Here is a 17,650-nt window from a genome sequence, read left to right as displayed (position 1 = left end):
ACCTGCAGCTTTAAGGACCTGCACCTGGGTTGGGTGTGGTCAACCAGGAGCCCTATAAGAAGACAAGAGTGTTTGGAAAGGAGAGAGAACAGAGGAAGGAGAAGGCTGTGTTGGGAGAAGGAGGAATGGGGGCAGCTCCATGGGCTAGGGCCAGGACACCCCAGCTGGGGGCCAGCGGTAGCCATGTTCGTCGACCACAGATGGGTTGTAAGTGCCATGAGAGCCATGCCTTCGACACTGTAAGCGCCACGACCGCGGCCCCTGGCTGGTGTGTCCCCGGCTTGGCCTTGCCCATGGGGGGGCTGTCCGGAGAACATGAGAGAGACCCACAGAATGCAGCAGGGGACGGAAAGAGTGACGGATCGAGGGGACCGAGAGAGACGACCCAGACGGACGAGGCTGGAGAGAGGGAGCGAGTGCTGCTTACGTGTCAGCGTAGGTGGCCGGTTCTGATGCCGGCCGCCGCTGTAAGTAACCTTCTGATGCAGTACTCGCTCACATACCTGTCTACCAGAGCCGTTTGCTTAATAGGAGATGTTGGAACCGTTGTACTGGCCTACCTGTGTATGTGATTGCAGGAGCTGTTTGTGAAGAGGACCAGGATATTCCAGGCTACTCTTCCAGAGAACCTCCCCTGCACCAATCCCTACCTCTGAGCTAATGTTGCACATGTTGAAGGACTAGATTGTTTTAAGAGTTTTTAGCATTTGTCTTGTCTTTAATTGGTGTTTTAGGTACCCATGTAATTAGGCCTAATTTTATAATAAATATTGTAATTTTCTATCTTCCTTATAGCTGGTTTCCGTTTCAGTCCTTCCCTGTGTTTTTAGCTATTTTTATGCTCTTTTACCTGGTTTTAAACTCGAACCTGTGTTGCCTTGTTTTTATATTTTGTATTATTTAATAGAGGACCAGACCTCTCAAAGGTGGCGTAGTTCGGCTACAGAGTAGCACCCGCACTTTAAAACAGTGCACTTTATTAATAGTTTCTTGTGACTTAATCGGCCACACGTCACATTTACTGTGAACATTTAGTCTATACTATAGTATGCACTGTTCTATCTCATTACATTTTCTAATTGCACTCATTTGAGTAAAGTCAGTAAACAGTGCGGTTTACTGACTTTGTCAGCCCTGCATGGGCCTGCGAGGGTGAGAGAAAAGACTAAAGTAAAGAAAGTCGGATTTCTTATTTGTATCTACTACTCAAGTATAGGCTCAGCCCACCCAGTGCACACACGCACGCATGCGCACACACACAGACACACACAGCAGCGGTCGCCGCGGTCGGAGCAGCAGTTTAAGTGTCCAGTAAGTGCAAAATATAGCCTACGTTTACACGCTGATTACTTTTATTAACAGCGTCAGCTTGATTAAATTACTGATTAACAGATATTAATTAGCGGTGTTCGTCTGGGCTGCGTAATAGGGACCATTGTGGCATATGATAGCCTAACTAGCCGAGCCCTAATGTTAATGTTGTTATCTTAAAGAATGCACATTTTTAATTAACGTGTAGGTGTAGTGACTAGTCATTAACATTCACGTTTCTGTTCATTATCAGACAAGTGGTTTGACAACTTGACAAGTTGGCATGGCTATAATAATAAGCAAGCTGCAAGACGGTGTCTGTTAGCGTATTAGCATTTAGCTAAACTACAACAAAGCTGGCTGCAGAACAGTGTTTTTGGCAGCAAATTTCTATTTTAGTTTAGTCATAGTCTTTGGATTTAGTTTTAGTCACCTGCGATGTTTTAGTTAGTCTAGTTTTAGGTGACTAAATATCATAAGATTTTTTCAAGTACAACTCAATTTAACTGTAGCCTGGGCACCATTTAATTTAGGGTGCCCACTAGGGCACTGTTTTTCTGGCCAATCTAAGCTAGCAAATATAAGACTTCCGACGATCTCTTCAAAATAAGAGTACCCTCTAGAGTATTGAAAAAAAGATTAATTTGCACATTAAAACTATAAATTAAGCATTTAAACGATGCTATAGGACACACATTATGTTTCTGTGTAAAAATAAGTAATGTTTCTGTGTAAAGATAAGTAATTAACACTCCCAACGCGGATCGCGTATCAATACGTTATCAATTAATCAAACGTCGGGTGCGGATCACGTATCAATACGTTTCAATCACTTTTTTATAGCATACTTTCATTCATCTTTTTACCCACCCGGACAATGAAGAACCATCGCCCTATCATTGCTGCTTTGTCCCGCTCACGTGATCAGAAAAAAAAACAAAAAAAAAAAACCCCCCTCCCCTCCTGAAAACAGGAGGGCGGGCCGCTTTACGTGTAGAAGCCAGTGTAAGCGCCCATGCCGATGTGTGAAAAGAATCACATTTCACCTAACCTCGCCTCACCAGGCTTTCCACCTCGGCTCGGACATTTGATTCCCCCCTCCCCTCCTGTTTCTCCAGGAGGAGGATCTTGCGAGGTAGTATCGAGGGGCCGCCACGACAAGACAGTGTTCCGTTGGTGGATCACGTATCGCCATGCAGAGCCGTCATAATCGGAGATCGCTCAGACGTGTGATTGTAACGCTTTTTTATTCATTATAATTGTAGTGATAAGACCGCAATGAACGCGTCGGGGACGTAATCGACCCGGGTGTAATGTATAACGAACTTTTCCGCGACCTAAACCGTGGTGTTGTCATCTGTGGAAGTCATTTTTTCCTTCTCGTCGACATCACAGCCGGGTGACGCTTTTTTTCTCCCTCCATCGCCCCCAAGCTGCATGCCCATAGCCTGGCTTGGCCAGCCTCATAGCGGGGATTCACTGAAGATTCTTCCCCGGAGGAAACATCAGTGAACCCTCGCTATGAGTCTGGCCGTGCCAGGCTAGCATGCCCAGGCATGTTCCCCTACACTAGCTTGAAAAACAAAATCAGCTGATGACAACGCGTCTCACCGTTACTATAGTTCTGAACCGAACGGTGGAATGGGACTTTTTATAGCCGTACGGATCAAGACTTTTGCTGCCCAATGTGCCCATGACCCCCCCCCCCCCCCCCCCAATGTTACTGCGATCAAAACAATGAAAGCAGTGAGATAGATTAGGCGAGGCGGCAATCATCATCAAAAAGAAAGCATAGTTATGAAGGTTTATAGTCAGACATTGACAGGCAGATATAACAATAAACACAATAAATATGCTATACATCCTATACATCGAATGAAAGCCCTGAATGTGTACTTTTACGAGGAAAACAGTAAACATTGATCCCATGTACAGTTTGTCATAAATTGGATACTGGGTGGATGCACATTGCGCCCACCAGATATAACTGCAGAGAAGACATGGACCCGAACTCAATATTCACAAAATAAGGCCTATAGCGACATATAAATACTATATACCGTATGAAACAGAAGACTCTCTGCTTTCATAAGAAAAAAACTTCTACTGTAGTAATAATAAAAATCACACCCATGTGAAGTGAGTGGTGCAACTCTGTCAGAGTTGCACCACTCACTTCACATGGGTGTGATTTTTATTATTACTACAGTAGAAGTTTTTTTCTTATGAAAGCAGAGAGTCTTCTGTTTCATACGGTATATAGTATTTATATGTCGCTATAGGCCTTATTTTGTGAATATTGAGGAGTTCACGTCCATGTCTTCTCTGAAGTTATCTGGTGGGCACAAGCTGCATTCAATAACCAATTACTGTCTAACTGTACATGGGATCAATGTTTACTCTTTTCCTCGTAAAAGTACACATTCAGGGCTTTCATTCGGTGTATAGGATGTATAGGATATTTATTGGGTTCAATTTTATATCTGCCTGTCAATGTCTCTGACTTTAAACCATCCATAACTCTGCTCGCTGTTCAAGATAACCACTTCCAGGCAAATGCAGGTGTTGCAAAAAGGTCAATATCTCCAGAATGGAACATGGTAAAATCAAAATGTATTTTTTTAATTGAAGTGGACAAGTTCAGCTTTCTTTTGATGTAGGCGTGTGATTCTCGCTATAAGAGAACATTTTACTGTGGGCCCCCGAACAAGGCCTTTGTGCAATGTTAAATGGCAGCAACATCCAAATAGGCCTGTTGAGATCTTCCAGCAATCAAAGTGTTAAAAAGTTATCTAAATGGATAAATGCTATTCACTGGAGTGCATGGACTTTATAAAGTGGACACTGGACAAAAATCCCTGCTATGTATCGACTAGTGTGACATATGCACATGTCCGGGGAGACCTCCTCTACAACACCACACTGTCCGCTAAGCAGCAGAGGTGTACAAATTAAATTGGCACACCATACAGCGATGTGAAAGGTCAAAAACCATCCCATTTCCAGACTAAAGTGGACACTGGACAAAAATCCCTGCTATGTATCGACTAGTGTGACATACGCACATGTCCGGGGAGACCTCCTCTACAACACCACACTGTCCGCTAAGCAGCAGAGGTGTAAAACAAAAATTGGCACACCATACAGCGAGGTGAAAGGTCAAAAACTATCGCATTTCCAGACTAAAGTGAACTAAAGTGGACACTGGACAAAAATCCCTGCTATGTATCGACTAGTGTGACATATGCACATGTCCGGGGAGACCTCCTCTACAACACCACACTGTCCGCTAAGCAGCAGAGGTGTAAAAATTAAATTGGCACACCATACAGCGATGTGAAAGGTCAAAAACCATCCCATTTCCAGACTAAAGTGGACGCTGGACAAAAATCTCTGCTATGTATCGACTAGTGTGACATACGCACATGTCCGGGGAGACCTCCTCTACAACACCACACTGTCCGCTAAGCACTGTGGTGCCAGCATCACTACATTTCACATAGAAATATAAGCACCCATTTACTTTTGACTCTCGCACAGCATTTGCTGCTGGTAAGATTCGTATCATTGTGTCATTTGCTTTAATTACAACATTGTCATAAATCAAGTTTGCCCAAAAGTGTCCAGTTTTGGCCACAGCGCCTGCATGACAAATGATTGAGGCCAACTTATACTTAATTTTAGTGCCGTCACAAATAGGAATTTCGATTACACCAGATGGTTCTACATACACCGCCCCACGATCAGTAACACGCGACGTGAGTAATGAAATCAGGAGAGTCATTCCAACATATTTGTCGCTTCATAGCAGAATCACATGCTGTACATGCGTTTGGACTTTCACCTTCCATGATTGAGTGTTCGAAAAGAGAATTGAGGGACTCTCTTTTCTGTGGCAGCGGTAATGCAAAAATATTAGTCTGTGAAGAATTGCTTTCAACTGTCCGGGCACATGTTTTACAGATGTCTGTATGTTTTGCTAGAACAACTGGCTGACTGGTTGTAAAATAAGCGTATTTGCTGTACACATTCGTCCAGTCTGTGTTTCTCATTTCGTAAAAGCAACACTTTGGTGTTTTTGAATGTGGCCTCAGAAATAGCTGTGCTTTTCTTACTCGGGTTTATTTGTGCAGCATAGGCTCCAGAGAATCTCTGCAAATCACCTGAGAGGAGATCTGACCATATTGGAATAGTTGAAAGCATCTTGAACAGCTTGTTTAAAATCAGTTCCCCATGGTAGGTATTTTCACCTGTGTCATTGGTGGTTTTCATTGCTTTATTGGCTTCAGGTGTGCCAATTTAATTTTTACACCTCTGCTGCTTAGCGGACAGTGTGGTGTTGTAGAGGAGGTCTCCCCGGACATGTGCGTATGTCACACTAGTCGATACATAGCAGGGATTTTTGTCCAGTGTCCACTTTAGTTCACTTTAGTCTGGAAATGGGATGTTTTTTGACCTTTCACCTCGCTGTATGGCGTGCCAATTTTTGTTTTACACCTCTGCTGCTTAGCGGACAGTGTGGTGTTGTAGAGGAGGTCTCCCCGGACATGTGCATATGTCACACTAGTCGATACATAGCAGGGATTTTTGTCCAGCGTCCACTTTAGTTCACTTTAGTCTGGAAATGGGATGGTTTTTATCTTTCACCTCGCTGTATGGCGTGCCAATTTTTGTTTTACACCTCTGCTGCTTAGCGGACAGTGTGGTGTTGTAGAGGAGGTCTCCCCGGACATGTGCATATGTCACACTAGTCGATACATAGCAGGGATTTTTGTCCAGTGTCCACTTTAGTTCACTTTAGTCTGGAAATGGGATGGTTTTTGACCTTTCACCTCGCTGTATGGTGTGCCAATTTTTGTTTTACACCTCTGCTGCTTAGCGGACAGTGTGGTGTTGTAGAGGAGGTCTCCCCGGACATGTGCGTATGTCACACTAGTCGATACATAGCAGGGATTTTTGTCCAGTGTCCACTTTAGTTCACTTTAGTCTGGAAATGGGATGGTTTTTGACCTTTCACATCGCTGTATGGTGTGCCAATTACATTTTTACACCTCTGCTGCTTAGCGGACAGTGTGGTGTTGTAGAGGAGGTCTCCCCGGACATGTGCATATGTCACACTAGTCGATACATAGAAGGGATTTTTGTTGGGCACTCCAGTGCATAGACTTGGGCATTTATCCATTTAGATAACTTTTTTACGTTATTTCATTACTTATTTTTACACAGAAACATAATGTGTCTTCACAATAACTGTAATGTAATAATAATACTAATAATGTAATGTAATAATTATTTAATTAACCACGCTTTTATTCTGAAAGCAACCGGATGTCTTAAATTTGCTAGCTCTCAAACAGGAAGTTCTAGATTTGCCAAAAAGACGGAGCCATACACTAGACAGGAACGCCCAAAAACGTCACATCCGGTTTTAGCCTGGGGTAAGAATTTTCTATGGCTGCCAATGCAACTTGGTCCAATCCTTAATCACATACGGACAAACATCTATGCCGATGCTATCTAACTTGCGGAGGTAGCGTGCCTTGTCCACGGGCAACAGATCTTTCAACGTATGGCATTGCAAATACGTTTGATAATCGCTACTCTGCTCAATATTGTTTTGAAAATGCCGCAAATTGCATTGCAGTGAACGAGCGCAAATCACAACTTCCCCCGGTTGTGGGCGGAGTCACAGTTTGAGGCGCTGTTTACGCGCAGTGGTGTCAGTGTATATGATCCTGTCGGGAGCGGATGATAGTCGACAGGCAGGAACTTTTCCCTCAAACCGATTTTTCTCAATAAAAGCTCTCGTAGCCTGTAGCTTTTATTGAGAAAAATCAGTTTGAGGGAAAAGTAAGTTGCCGCCCTGTTGATCCTGCCTGTCGTAAATAACGATATCATCCGCTCCCGACCGGATCATACGGACTTTTGAAACAGAGACCAAGCTTTCTTCCGAGGTGGTGGAAAGCCTGGTGAGGCGAGGTTAGTTAACTGTGAGTGGACGACACCATAAAGCATTACACTTTACAATAGGGCCCACCATTTTCAATTCTTCAAAACAATTAAAGACGTATGAATATACACAACTATATAGTCAAAACAGGAAATCATCATAGAGGAGGTAAAAAGGAAAAAGAAACTTATACAGTGAGAGGAAAAAGGGGTGGGTAGGGGATTCAGATTTTACGGGGGCCAGTTTCTAATTGCAACCATCCGTAGGTGCCCTTTGAGGGCGTTTTTGGAGGAGTCAAGGGATTTGCATGTCTTAATGACTGTTGGTAGGGCGTTCCACATTTTGGTATGTTTTTTTATGTTTAGTCTAGCACTCTCAGGGTGCTCTTGACTTCACATGTGAACATGCTTGTGCAGATTTGTTTATCACATCAGCCGGAATGTAGACGGCACCCGGGTGAGCGCCCCGTTAGCGCCCCAGCCTGTGTCATCCATGAGGATGAAGCCCAACAAACCCTCGGTGAGGCCTTTAGGAGGGCCATTCAAGCAGCAAGCAGAGCTCGCAGCACCACCTTCTCGCTCGGGTGGAGTCTGCGGAACCATTGCCCACCACTCCTGAATTAAGTGACTGGTGCTGGAACTCTAGTGCAACGCACAGGTCCTGGGCCTGGTGAGAACAGGAGTGGACCTGGTGAGACGTAGGAGGGGCCCGGATGGGAGTCAACCCACAGAGCCTAGTCCTTCCATGCGCCAGAAGCGTACCTCCCAGCTCTGGCAGAGTTGTTCTGGAGTAGTTCCAACGGATTGTGTGGCCCTGGTTTTGCCCTAGTGGGACTGATTGAGGGTAGCTACTGGGACGTAAGTCGGGACTTGATCACCCCGGCTGGGTCGCCTGAGTGAGGGGTATGATTTTCGAGAGACCCGAAACCCCGATGACCTTGGGATACATCGCTGAGGATACGTCCCAGGTGCATCCATGCGATATTTTTTTGTTATAGAAAGAGGAACATTTGTAGAAATAGCAGCTCTAAAGCTCACAATGCCTCGCAACGCAAATATTTATCTGTGGGTAATGTTTGGCAGCACTATGAAGTGTGGGGTATCAGTGGCCATTTTGGACACAAATAACATAGCAGCCAACATCTTTGACTTCATTATCCAAGTCAGTATTCGGTCCAAACTAGCATGTGTGACCCGGTTTAGGAAAAAGTGCTCTGCTTGGCGTCACATTGTTTTTGATTGGAATGACAGATGAGGCTGTTTCCTTAAGTTATATTAACCTCTTTTTTTTTTAGATTCAAACTTATTTACAAAGACGTCCAGGCGGTCTACCATCAGTGTGAACAACAAAGTTGTAGCAGCGATGCAGACCACCATGTTGAAACCAATGATCAAGTTACACAGAATACGTATGTACTGTTTGTCTCCACCAGGCCGAAGGCATGGGGAGAGAGTATGTTTTGCACTCCGTCCGTGTGTGTGTCCGTCCGTCCGTGTGTGTGTCCTTCCGTCCGTCTGTGTACAGCTAATCTCCGGCACCGTTAACCCGGCCGATGCCAAACTTTGCACACACACTCCCTGGATGCCAACGATGAACCTCTGCCCCACATTTTCCAGAACGGCCAGTTATAGCGCCACCATGAGGCAGCTTTTCACATTTTTGACCTACAACTGCACCGATCTGCGTGAAACGTTGCATGCACACTCCCTAGAGGCCAAGGACAAACCTTTGACCTGCATTTTCCGCATCTGCCTTTTATAGCGCCACCAGGAGGCCGACTTTTGTAAAACACATTTTTTGATATTACTCCTCCAGATTCTGTCCAAAAATCTCACAAATCGTTACACAGTATCTCTATGGTCATGTGCTCAAGTTGGATCTGTCCGATATTTCATATTCCATCCTAATTGGCTATAATTGGCTTTCACAGTTTGCAAGATTGCCCCGTTTTGAACAATAGCCTCAAATCATGAACGCAGCATGCAATTTACGTGAAATCTTTCACACTTTTTCTTACTAGGCTGAGGAATATATCCCACCCTTTTCACATTGGCCTGTTATAGCGCCACCAACAGGTTGATTTTTGCAAAACACATTTTTGGAACAAAATGCCTCAAATCATCAAAAAAACCAAAAAACATCCTCCTAAACATCCTTGCCAAACATCACACACACTCCTATCCTCCTGGTGGAGACCTGTGCCCGGAAGGGCACTTTTTCTAGTTTATTATGTTACTGTAAAATGTTGATTAATAGGAATGTACTATTTTATTATGTTACTGTAACCATTCCAATCACAAGAAGTGAAGTGGGTATGTTCGGAGCGGCTCTCGTATGTCTCGGACCTCGGGTAATGACTAAAACCTGAGTTGACCCGTCGATTGGCCGCCACAGCTGTCAATCGCCCCCGCTCCCCCCTTTTCTTCTACTTGACTGTCTACTCTGTGGCTGTAGTCTCTATTCATAGTCTGAATTTTCGGTGGTGAGGTGACCACAGGAGCTGTAATAACGTGGAGCGGTGGTGAGTAAAAACAGAGGGAAGGGCTGGGGAGAGCGGTGGTTTTCTCTTCACCACGGCGCTGTGACGTCATGTTGTAGTTCGGTGGTCACCTCACCACCAAATATATTAGACTATGAATAACGCTTAAGTGGTCGACAAATATATGCCTAATCCTAACCTTAAAGGTAATGTAAGTGACATTGTTTTGTTAAAACAAAGTCATTATATTATGATAGTAATCATTGCTATAGATAGGGGTGTAACGATGTAGTAACTGTATCGAAATATCAATTTTAATTTAAAAAAATCACACCCGTGTAAACTGAGTGGTGCAATTCCCCCCCCCCCACCCCTCTCTCTCTCTGTGTCTCTCATTAGCAGGCAACAGTGCAGCACTAATACTATCTCTCTGTCTCTGGCACAACAGCGCCCCTACTGGTACTCATGAGTCACACACAAACACGTACTCATGAGTCACACACAAACACGGTCACAAACATAGGTGTACACGGACATTGCTGTTCCTTGGAGTGGTTGCATCCCAATGAAGGCGGAAGTGCAGTGCTGGAGGCTTTTTATTTTTTTTAACAAATCTTTATAACAGTCATGACAATATACATTACAATACAAAACAAGACAAACAAACAAACACAAACAACAAAGTTATTAACAATACAACATCAGAGCCAGGGGGGATTAGATTACTAACAGAAAACATTAAAGAGTGAACACAAAGCAACAGTTCTCCGCAGCTTTCTTATTTAGAAGTGCTGAAGGCGACTGCGTCGCTGCCCGAGTGACGTCACTCATGTGACTCCTCCATGTCTCTCGCTGTCACTCAAGTGACTACTGGCCAATCACAGCGCGTCTTTTCCGGGACTTATGTTACGCACGCGGAAGCTTGTAAGCTTCCGCTTTGCTTCCGCTAATGCTTTGCAAGGAATCTCGGGAAAATAGTGCCTTCAATGGTGACACATGCCTCAGAGCCGGAAGGGGCGTCTATGTGTATGTCTATGGTTGCACCACTCAAAAGTCAAAGTATATCGTTATGTAAACAGAAAATATCGTATTGTATTGTTTGACTTTGTATCGTTTTGCAATGGAAAGAATCGGTATCGAATGCAGTACTTGCAAGTACTTGTGCATTGTATTTAGCAATTTTAAGAAGAAAGAAGAAGAAAAATATGGGTTTCATACTTTTATTTAGCTACAATTGGTCTATCGATAAATGTGTGTATTCTCGGTGTTCATGTCAAGGCGTGGGTTTGTCCATTATGTGTTCAAATACAATGTCCATCTATTTGCCAGAGAATCACTGTTTACTTATTTATATCCATAATAATGCATTATTCCCTTAAAACCCTGCACTATCCACAAGTTTCACACATTTAATGTATTTGCTAAATAGTTACTGTATCGATTTCAAATCATTGAATCGTATCGTACCGCCTTAATGAACCAATATTGTCCATGTATCATGTCGTCAACCATGTAGCCTATCTTGATACCTATCGTATCGCTGTTAAAATGTATCGTTACACTATAGAATGTTTGTTCAGTAGCATGGATCTCCCCGTCTCTCCAGCTCTTTAATAAACAGGAAATACATTTTCAGGTAGGTGACAACTTTTCAGCCAATCAGGAGAGAGTAGCAATTTTTATTTCATACAGCTATTGTGTTGCCTTGAATTGCAGTTGTAGACAGTAGACACCAGTTTGAATAGCCTACTTATGAAATAGTGTGCCTAGCACACTTCATTAGTATTAATTGTTAGGTTAATGTGTGAATTGCTTTGAAACTATGGCTCACAGCCATTATCCATTAGCCATTATCACCTCAAGAAAGACAATAGCAGTTTCATATGTCACCCCATTCGACTGGTATCATCCATCTTATGGGCCCAGTATGTCCCGTTTATCATCCATTTTATGGGCCCAGTATGGCCATACTGGCATACTCACTGTCTCAGTATGTCATTATCAGCGATTGTCATTATCACTGATGTCCTGACGGAGGCGCGCCGTGTCTGGTGGCCTTGAGCAACGTGAGGCACCGCCAAGCGAGGCGATAGGCAGAGAATAGTATATATTAGTAGCCCCTAGTTTCCATGCGCCGACAATAGTTGGCCTTGACCAGGCTATGGTGAGTATACCAGTATGGCCATACTGGGCCCATAAGATGGATGATAAACGGGACATACTGGGCCCATAAGGAGGTCGGGTTGAGTGCCCCCATGGCGCCGGCCCTTACATGGAGACTCCTGTTACTGAACAAACACTCTAGCAATGTGTACTATCATAATATAGAGCTTTTAAACACTTAATTTAACCAAAGAAAATCACTTACAATACCTAATACTACTACTACTACTACTTCACAACAGGAAGTTAACTTTTTATATAAAAAAAATATAAAACAGCATGAGTTTTGGTGATGCTCAAATATTGTCTGAATCAGCTTTGTTTGTTTACGTACAAGAGTGACTTTGATAGCTGTTTCAGCGTACAATGTAAGTCAATGAGGAGCATATTTTGAATTATCAATTTCTAAACACTGCAATTCATTTTGATTTCTTGTCCACATTTGGAGTTGCATCATGGCAACTACACAACCCAAATCTCTAAAAGTGGTCTTACCCTTTAATACCAATAGATTTATTTTAATGTAGCAAACGAAATCCAGAGCCCCACATATTTAAACAGTAGGAAATGTTCACCTTAAGGCCTACCAAGTGAATGGGCCACGTCTACTCCTCCCTTACTGTCTGTTATTGTTAATTCATCCTTAATTAATTTGATTCCAATTCCTTCATTCAAGCTGAGTTCAGACTGCAGGTGAAGGTGAACTCTACAGATCCAGCCAGGCCTGTTTCTATTAAACATAAGGAACCTGGAGATCACCAGGACCTCAGTGAGTTTCATGTACTCTTTGTTTCTTACTTTTATTCCTGTCCTGCATTGTCCTCAGTTCTTATCCCTGCCCATATCTTATGTTTTCTGTCCCATCCTCAGTTAAACAAAAACGCTGCTGTAATCAACATGGAAAAACCTTCACTTCTCATCTCAAAGTACACCAGAGAATTCACACAGGAAAGAAGCCTTACTGCTGCGACCAGTGTGGGAGGAAGTTCGACCGCATGTATTCTCTCACAGTACACAAGAGAATTCATACTGGAGAGAAGCCTTACTCGTGTGACACATGTGAGAAAAGCTTTAATGTAATGAGTCACCTCACCAGACACAGGAGAATTCACACTGGAGAGAAGCCTTACTCGTGTGACACATGTGGGAAAAGCTTTAATGTAATGAGTCACCTCACCGTACACAGGAGAATTCATACTGGAGAGAAGCCTTACTGCTGTGGCCAGTGTGGGAAAAGGTTCAACTCCACATCTATTCTCAAAATACACCAGCGAATTCACACCGGAGAGAAGCCTTACTGCTGTGGCGAGTGTGGGACAAGCTTCAGTCTCAAGACTACCCTCAAAAACCACGAGATAATTCACACTGGAGAGAAGCCTTACTGCTGTGACCAGTGTGGGAAAAGCTTCAGTCAAATGTCTCACATTGAATCCCACAAGATAATCCACACTGGAGTGAAGCCATTCTGTTGTAAAATATGTGGGAAGTGTTTTAGTCGCTCTACAACATTAAGAACTCATAAGCTCATCCATACCGGAGAGAAGCCATTCAGCTGTGATCAGTGTGGGAAAAGCTTCAATCAAATGTCTCTACTCAATGTACACAAGAGAGTCCATACTGGAGAGAAACCATGGAGCTGTGGAATATGTGGGAAATCCTTCACTCAATCATCTGCCCTTAATCCCCACATGAGGATTCATACTGGAGAGAAGCCTTACTCGTGTGACACATGTGGGAAAAGCTTTAATATAATGAGTCACCTCACCGTACACAGGAGAATTCACACTGGAGAGAAGCCTTACGCCTGTGATCAGTGTGGGAAAAGATTCACTCAAAATACAAGCCTCGAAATACACAAGATGACTCACACTGGAGTGAAGTTATTCAGTTGTGAAGTGTGTGGAAAGTCTTTTTCTTTGTATAGAAGCTTAAAAACTCATAAGCGCATCCATACTGGAGAAAACCTTTTTGGTTGTAATACATGTGGGAAAAGCTTCACTTTGTCTAGATCATTAAAAATGCATGAGCGCATCCATTCTCAAGAGAAACCTTTTCGTTGTGAAATGTGTGGGAAGTGTTTTATTGAGAACGGAAAATTAAAAATACATCAGCGCATCCATACTGGAGAGAAGCCTTTCAGCTGTGAAAAATGTGGAAAGTGTTTTAGTCAGTCCTCAAACTTAAAAACACATCAGCGCACCCATACTGAAGAGAAACCTTTCAGTTGTGAAATATGTGGGAATGGTTTTACTCAATATGCAAACCTGAAAACACATCGGAGCATCCATACTGGAGAGAAACCATTCAGCTGTGATATATGTGGGAAGGGTTTTACTCTGTATGCAGGCGTGAAAGTACATCGGCGCATCCATACTGGAGAGAAACCTTTCAGTTGTGAAATATGTGGGAAGTGTTTTACTGTCTCTGGAAACCTTGCAAAACATCAGCGCATCCATACTGGAGAGAAACATTTCAGTTGTGAAACATGTGGGAAGTGTTTTAATAGGTCTGAACACCTGAAACTACATCGGATGCGCATCCATAATGGAGAGAGCAGCCTGACAGGAGGAACCTGAAGCCCATCACATCAGGACCTCAGTAAGTTGCATTGTCTGTTTCTTTATTTCTCTCAGATCCAAGCTGCTAATAGTTCCACTCTAGACTCTAGAAACAGTGGTTCTCAACCTGTGGGGTCAGGCCCCCCATGGGGGTCCCCACATTATTTTCTGGGGTGGTCCCCAGATAACAGTAAAGTCACAATTTAAGGACTTTAAAGACCCTTTTACTTCCTCTAATATTATTATATTAGCACTTTTTGTGCTATAGTGCAGCAGATTGGGCAGATTTTACTCTGAAAATCCCTGCCTTCCATTACCCCCCAAAACTGGGAGACATAATCTTCCATTATTATGTCACCCTGTCACATCTAAACTCTCTAGAAGCGTTTATTTTCCAAACGAGATGCATGGTAAAGTCAGAAATGATCACAGAACATTGGCATTATGATCAAAACCATGGTCAAGGAGTGTTGAAGTCAAGAATGCAAAGAAAATGTATAATTACAGCGATCCTGTTTGATATAAAAAAGGACGTAAGACGTGCATGTCCAAGGCTTCCCATGGGGGGCCCAGAAAAGACCTGTATACACATCCAATGCAAAAAAGGTGTTTAAAAATGTACAATATAAGAAAGTAGAAAATGGCTGATCTAGCTTGTAGATCGGCTAGTTTCATAACTATCTGGAACGGAGTGAAACAAAACGTAATGGCTCAAGCCTCAACTCCTTCAATTCAACAAGTGCTTGTCAGGGGGGATATGATTATTTTGGGGGGTCATGGCCTGAAAAGTTTGAAGAGTATTTGTGCATGCTGAAATGAAGAAAATGCCAGCACTCATTGTATGTCCTTTTGATATGACTTTATTTACCTCTGACGTTGATAACGAACGCTAACGCTGACAAAGGCCACACAGGCTGAAATGCGTTCGTTATTAACGCCAGAGGTAAATAAAGTCATATCAAAAGGACATAAAATGAGTGCTGGCATTTTCTTAATTTCAATTTGTATATTCGAGCCTTGCACCGTAAGAACTTTATTCTAACCTGGAGTGTTGCGGGTTGTCTGCTTCGGCAGTACTTTCTTGTTCTATTTGTGCATGCTGCCTTTGTTGCATTCAGTCTATGCTGTAACTACACAATAGTTCACTTTGCACATTTACATTTATTTCTTGGCAAACCGTTTTTTTCCTCCTCAGTATATTGACATAAAGTCATAGGCAACAACAAAAATGTTTTGAGAGAATAAAATAAAACTGGGCGGGCCATAGCTTAGAAGGTAGAAAAGGTCTCCTGGGAAACTAGTTTGTGTCCCAGTCTATGTTTAGACTCTCTAGGCAAGACGTTAGTTTAGTGTGATTATTAGTGAGTAGTGATGGGATTGTTAAATGGAGTGGAGAAATGTCATGTATGTCCAAATATACAATGACAAAAATAACCAAAGGACCAAATTATAATTATATTATTTAACTGGATGCTTTTTTGGTAACCACACCATTTTCATTTCACCATTTCTACTGAAATTGGCCAACTTTTACAAATGTTTTGGCCAATTTAATTTCTCCCACTGCTTGCCACTACTGTTGTTCCCAACTGTCTCACCTTCCAGTGAAAAGGAGGACATGATGCCTGAGTGGAGTGGTGGTAATCATAGTGTTAACTACCTTCTATTGCTTAAAGGAAATTTCGCTGTCAGATGAGGGCTGCAGTTCAGAAACCCACCTACCAGTTTGGTCAAATTAATAGATGTAACTAATGCTGGAACTAAAGCGCTGTTACCAACAATACAATACAATACTGCATTGTATTGTTCGTTTATTAGACTTTTATGAATTATTATTATTCATTGTCTTAATGTTTGGATCATCTTTGTGCACAGGCTCCATGAAGAAGCTCTGAGTCATCTGATAATTGATGTCCAACTAGCAGGTCCTCTTTACACCCTGGAGAATGAATCTGTGTGATCCTTTTACCACACTCCTCATATAGTTTGAGGTTTTTATTTTTTATTGGAGCATCTGAGTTTGCAGTTTGATAATTAACCTGTAGCTGAAATGTTAAAAATGATTATATATAATAATGCCACATTTTGTAAAGCTTCCATAGTAGGCATTGTGTGGCATTGTGACTATTTCATCCAGAATAATTTTATATTGGAAATGAATACACATTGTGAATCTTCTATTTTTTCCTTTCACGCCATATTAATGCATTTTATGAAAGACATTTGGTACATATTCAGCACATTCCATTATTCTAATAGTTTTGTAGTTGTAGTATCAGTTGTGTGTAGGACTACTGCAGGAATTGTTTGTCATTTGATTTTCATCGGCTGTATGACCTAAAGCAATTTCATATCAAGGATCGCCCAAATGTATTTGGCCACTGTAAGCTTGTATATCTGCTATTTTTGAATAGCCAAAGTATATAATGGTTAAAGTGGTTACATTATTCTGAAGCTATATAATTTAGCTGGGGGAGGACCACACTTTGAGAATCACTGACCTAAAGAACCACATTGTGAGGTGTGAGGCACCCTCTGGAATGCACTGCCCCTGGAAATCAGGCTCACTGAGTCGGTTCCACATTTTAAATCTCTACTTAAAACTCTTTTATAGACTATCTTTTAATCCTAATTTCTCCTGATTGTGTTTTACTGATTGTTTTTTCTGCCTTAGCTTCTTACTATTTTGTACGTAATTTGTTTGTTTGCTTATATTTAGATTACTTTTAGCATTGTTTTAACATTTAACTGTTTTGTGTGCTGTTTACTTTGATTGATTATTTTTGTAACGCACTTTGTAACGGTGATATATGAATAAAGCTTTATTATTATCTTGCTACACTAATTGAAAGAGTAGCAAAACTGTTTATACGTCCACCTTTGTCCGCCTTCTCCTACCAAACCACACTGTTTGCATAAATCTCTCCATGCATAACACCTACTGCACTTTTTTACTGGTAGAATTTTTTTACTGGTTTTAATGATGCCACGTGCACACGCGTGCATGTGCGCATCACAGAACAGCTGATATAGCCTAAGCCTATAGGGCCAGTGCATAGGGAGGAGTTTCACTCAGAACGGGTTATTCTGCTTGCCATTTTTCTGCCTACCAGTAGGCTAGTAGGCTATAGTAGTAGGCTACTAGGCTATATTATCCAGCCTCACTGTGGAGACATATATACCATTGTA

At 42.4% G+C, this 17,650-nt stretch overlaps 1 long non-coding RNA gene across 1 annotated transcript; it reads left to right on the top strand.

The window, feature by feature from the left end:
* The first annotated feature begins 1,282 nt into the window (after positions 1-1,282).
* On the top strand, positions 1,283-12,916 carry LOC306943614. The gene is made up of 4 exons (XR_013792430.1): positions 1,283-1,311; positions 8,556-8,669; positions 12,580-12,672; positions 12,774-12,916. It is a non-coding gene; the product is annotated as an uncharacterized lncRNA (long non-coding RNA).
* Positions 12,917-17,650: the final 4,734 nt, after the last annotated feature.

Source organism: Electrona antarctica (assembly GCF_951216825.1).
Source record: "Electrona antarctica genome assembly, chromosome: 19".
In the NCBI taxonomy this organism is placed as follows: domain Eukaryota; kingdom Metazoa; phylum Chordata; class Actinopteri; order Myctophiformes; family Myctophidae; genus Electrona; species Electrona antarctica.
Note: the sequence above shows the minus strand (reverse complement) of the source record. Positions and strands in the feature narration are given on the sequence as shown.